This window comes from Apodemus sylvaticus, chromosome X (genome assembly GCF_947179515.1).
Source record: "Apodemus sylvaticus chromosome X, mApoSyl1.1, whole genome shotgun sequence".
Classification (NCBI taxonomy): domain Eukaryota; kingdom Metazoa; phylum Chordata; class Mammalia; order Rodentia; family Muridae; genus Apodemus; species Apodemus sylvaticus.
The window spans coordinates 60,484,813-60,490,439 of record NC_067495.1 but is presented as its reverse complement, the minus strand read 5'-3'; positions in this window follow the sequence as shown (position 1 = coordinate 60,490,439).

Here is a 5,627-nt window from a genome sequence, read left to right as displayed (position 1 = left end):
GTGGATTTGAAGAAATGTGTGTTGCTACTATTGTATGTGTTTTCTATTAAAATTTTTATCTGTCAAAAAATCAGTGAAGTGGGATGGGGTCTCTCTATGTAGCATTGGATTTCCTGGGGGAAATATATATATATATATATTCAAACTCACAGAAATCCACCTGCCTCTGCCTCTCCAGTGCTAGGATTAAAGGAGTGCCACTGTGGCCAGTTTGTAAAATGTCTTTTAACTGTAATTTGCAAGAATGGAAAGATGATTTAAAGATGAACTTTATAATTAAAGAGAAGTAGATCCTAATTTTCAGTGTTTACATGTACATAAGCAAGGAAGTGTAGTGGTATAGACTGTTAAACTGACTAGACCACAAGAGGGGAGCAAGAGGTATTGCTAGGGGCAAAGGACATATACGATGTGAAAGGAAGTGTGAATATGCTTGGCCCAGGGAGTGGTACTATTAAGAGGTATGGCCTTGTTGGAGTAGGTATGGCCTTGTTGGAGTAGGTGTGCCCTTGTTGGAGTAGGTATGGCCTTGTTGGAGTAGGTATGGCCTTGTTGGAGTAGGTGTGCCCTTGTTGGAGTAGGTATGGCCTTGTTGGAGTAGGTATGGCCTTGTTGGAGTAGGTATGGCCTTGTTGGAGTAGGTATGGCCTTGTTGGAGTAGGTATGGCCTTGTTGGAGTAGGTATGGCCTTGTTGGAGTAGGTATGGCCTTGTTGGAGTAGGTATGGCCTTGTTGGAGTAGGTATGGCCTTGTTGGAGTAGGTATGGCCTTGTTGGAGTAGGTATGGCCTTGTTGGAGTAGGTATGGCCTTGTTGGAGTAGGTATGCCCTTGTTGGAGTAGGTATGGCCTTGTTGGAGTAGGTATGGCCTTGTTGGAGTAGGTATGGCCTTGTTGGAGTAGGTATGCCCTTGTTGGAGTAGGTATGGCCTTGTTGGAGTAGGTATGGCCTTGTTGGAGTAGGTATGGCCTTGTTGGAGTAGGTATGGCCTTGTTGGAGTAGGTATGGCCTTGTTGGAGTAGGTATGCCCTTGTTGGAGTAGGTATGGCCTTGTTGGAGTAGGTATGGCCTTGTTGGAGTAGGTATGGCCTTGTTGGAGTAGGTATGCCCTTGTTGGAGTAGGTATGGCCTTGTTGGAGTAGGTATGGCCTTGTTGGAACTTCTTGAGATCTTAGTCCTAGCTTCCTGGAAGCCAATCTTCTGGTTCCCTTCAGAACAAAATGTAGAGCTCTCAGCTCCTCCTACACCATGCCTGCCTGGATGCTGCCATGCTCCCACCTTGGTGATAACGGACTGAATCTCTGAACCTGTAAGCCAGAACAATTAAATGTTGTCCCTGATAGGCGTTGCCTTGATGTCTGTTCACAGCAATGGAAACCCTAAGACAGAACAGTATTTGGGTGGAGAGGTAGATGAGAGGGAGAGGGAATGAGGAAGAAGAGGGTGAGAAAGAAAGTACAAAAACAAGTTTGGTTTGAAATTTCCATAATGAAACCCAATTCTTTATAATCCACTACAAATTAATTTTTTAAAAAGGAAGCAGACATAATTTTTTTGTAAATCATTTAGCTTGGTCATATAAAGAATAAAAGAGGTATGTTTAAGAGAATAAAACCTAGTAGCTGGGCAAGCAACTTTTTAAGAAAGAGATTGTTATAGATGTTAGGTTCAAACTTGGGACAAATGATAAGGTGCCTATTTAACATATCCAAGGGACCTGGCTTCCAGGGTCTCTCTGCATCCCTCAGTCCTCCCTATTACAGGGCCCTCCTGGCTAGCATACCCAGCCCCTACCCTAACTCTCCAGTGGTTGGGCTGCCCTTCCTTATATAACTCAATCATTTTGATTACCTGCTTTCTTTGTGCTTTTGGCTATCCTGGCCACAACACCTCATTTCCCTCTCATCTCTCTCCCCGTTCCACTACCCATCTCTCCAGATGGCACAGCTCTGCCTGGTTATGTCTGCTCCAAACTCTCCTAGATGACCCTGCCTCGGACTGTGCTTTCTCACATATCCATAATAAACCTCCTCCACCATACCTAGGACCAGTCGGTTTCCTTTCATTTTATTCTGTCATTCAATAGACAGGAGGAAGCCAATGCTATCCATTATGACAATGAGAGAATGGCTGCGAGGGCAGAGGGCATCTTGGAGATCTTTAAGTTTGTCCCTCTCTTTAGGTTGCTATGTCAGGGCCCCAGAGGCAGAATTCCGTAAAGACAGGCACCAGGGTACTTGTGGACTCTGTGCCCAGGCCATCTCAGGTCACTGTTTCCTTCATTTCAGCAAATCATCCAACTGTGGCTCAAGCAAGCCTGAGTATAGTCCAGAGCACTGTTCCTAAGCATGCAAGCAGTGAGCCTTAGTAGCATCCTTATGATGCTAATTCTGCAGATGCACAGAGTACAAGATCTGTGCAGGAAGTTCAATCCAGTGACACAGGTACGTATCTCAGCAACCAGGTGATTAAAGTAGAAAGACTGTGATGTTCAGGCCAACTTGAGCTACATAGTGAATTCAAATCCAGCTTGTGTAATTAGTGAGATATTGTATTAATAAAAAGAAAAGAAGGAGATCGCCCTAGTTTCAATACCTAAAACCTCACGGGATTGGCCAGGCTCCCCTAGACCTAGGTTTTAAAGAATGCCTCAGAAAGCCTTGGGCCCCAGGTAGAGATAACCCCCTGTAGGGCAGTGCTTAGCAGAGCTCTGAGTGCAAACTTGCCCTCGCAAATCCAGAACTATAGAGCTACCAGTACCCACTGCAAATCAGAAAAGTGACTTCAGCTCATGACACTTAAAGCATGGACTGTGCCTAGTAAAGCCTTGGGAGTCTCTCCGCCCTGGTATTCCAGGACATGGGACAGGGAGTCAAAGAGGATCACAGTCCAGCTGAGATTTAAGGTAATTTACCCTATTGGATTTTAGACTTCCTTAAGACCCTTTATTCTTTCTTTTTCCATCTTTCTATCTTTGGGGATAGAAATATTTGTGAAGCATCATTCCCACCCTTGTGTTTTGGAAGTAGATAATGGGTTTTATTTTTCAAACTTTACAGAGTGGCAATGAACTCGTTGAATTATATCCACGTCCTCACATCTAGAGAGAATTTGCATCAGGATAAATCATGCCCTGAGTCTCCTCCATATCTGATTTAGATGATCTTTTGGTTAGTGGTGAAATGAGAGTTAGTGGAGCATAGTGAGTGTGAGAGCAGAGCACGAACAGAGGGAAACAGGGAAAGAATGCTCTGGCCTGACTGTGTTTCTAAAACTTCACATGTAGAGGCTGGAGATATAGTTCAGTTGACAAAGTTCTGCCAACACACACCTGAGTTTGAATCTCCTACATCCATGTCAAAGCCAAGTATGGTAGTGCCTGCCTTTAATACCAGTGCTTAGGAAGCAGAGATACAAAGAGCTTAGAGGATCGCTAGCCTGATACTCTTGCTTCTTTGGTGAGCTCCAAGTTCACTAAGCCCTGTCTCCAAAAATATGGTGGAAAGTGATAGGATAAGACACCAGATATCATCATTTGCCCTTTATATTTGCTTGCTCACACATATATGCACACACATGGATATGCCTACATGCATACCAACACCTACACACAATAAATCACGTGTGGACCAAGTGAGATGGCTCAAAGAGTAAAGGTACTTGCTACTAAACTGGACAAGTGGTTTGTCCTCATAGCATCATGAAGACACACAGGAAAGCTTTTAGCTGCTATCAGCAGGTACCCTAATTTGGACTTTTCAGTATTTATAACTGTTTGAAATACATTTCTTTACACTCTTTAGTTAAATTATTTTATTTTATTCCTGCCTGAATATGTGTACACCACATGTGTGCATAAGCCTGTAGAGGTCAGAAGAGGATATCAGATCCCCTGGAACTGGAGTTACAGAAGGCTGTGAGGAACCATATGGGTTCTGGAAACTGAACTTAGGACCTCCATAAGTGTAGTAATAGTTCTTACTGAGCTATTTATCCAGATCTCGATTTTCTTTTCTTTACAGTGTATATATCCTAGCATGCTGTAAAGATGGCTCATCGGTTAAGAGTGAATACATCCATTCCAAGAAACCTGAGATTGGTTCTCAGCACCCATGTCAGGTGGCTTACCACTGCCCAACTGCAGCTCTGGGGGAATCCAAAACCTCTGGCATATACAGGCGCCTCTACTCATGTTCACATACCCTCACACATACACAGAATTAAAAATAAATCTTAAAAAAAGAACAAATTACACTATTCTAGTATGTGGGTACATGTTGAGTTAAGGCAAATACACACTGCTGAAATGGATCAGAGGAGACAACTATTTGATCAACTAAAAAAAGGAATCATTTATATTACATGTATTGGTGTTTTTGCCTGCATGTATGTCTGTGTCTGACATGTATACAGTGTCGGTGGAGGCCAAAGAGGGCATTGGATTCCCTGAAACTGGAGTTACACTTGTGAACCCCTATGTTGGTGCTGAGAATCAACCCCAGAACCTCTTCAAGAGCAGCCAGTGCTCTTAACTGCTGAGCTATCTTTCCAGATCCAAGATACAAATATTAATTTAAGAATAAAGATAATAGCCATAAAGAAAAGTCTTGTCATAGCTTCTAGCCCATTTTTATTCTTTTGTGACACCCACCAGCCTGCAGAACCACTTTCTCCTATGGATCCCCAGTGACTACACTAGGCTAGGACTCAGTGACATCACAGCCACCACATTTAGCTAGGATCCATCATAAGCAACAGTAACTTACCTAACAAAGATGATACCTGATATCTACTTTAAACATCATAACACCAGGTGCCTAGATTCAGTGCAAAAAACAAACAAAAAAATTGAAGAGCCAAAACAATATACCTCATTTAGAAGCCAACAATCCTAGTGAAATATGTCCTAAGCAAAGCATTGTCACTACAGCACAAGACAAGGGCTTCAACATAGCGATTTTGAATATGTTCAAGGGCTTTAAAGAGGATATGAATAAATGCCTTAATGAAGATTGTGAATACATAGTTGAATAAAACAAATTCACTTTCAACATGAAAGCTGAATTTAACAAAGAAACAGAATCACTAAAGAAAACTTGCACTGAAATAAAATTGGAAATGAAAAGATGTGGGTATCAAAAACTTCAGAGGTAAGCCTCACCAGAAGATTAAGAAATATGAAAAAAAGAATTCCAAGTCATGAAAATAAGGTAGAATAAATGAATAACTCAACCTTTCTTAGATTTTTTTTGCTTCAAACTGTTAATTCTAAAAAAAAAAAAAAAAAAAAGTCCAGTAACAAAGCATCCAGGAAATATGGGAGGTATGAAGAAGAAAACCGACAAATAAAAATATAGAAGAAGCAGTAAAATCCTGGGTCAAAGGCAATAGAATGGGGATTTTTTTTTAGATCATAAAATAAAATCTCTCCAAAGAGATGAATAAAAAGATGCCTATCAAGGTAAGAGAGGCACACAAAATATCAAAATAGAGAGTACTAGAAGAGAAATTCACATGACACATAATAATCAAAACAATAAATGTACAGAACAAACATGGGATATTAAAAATGACAAGAGAGATGATCAAGTCACATATAAAGGCAGGCCCATCAGAATAGCATCTGAC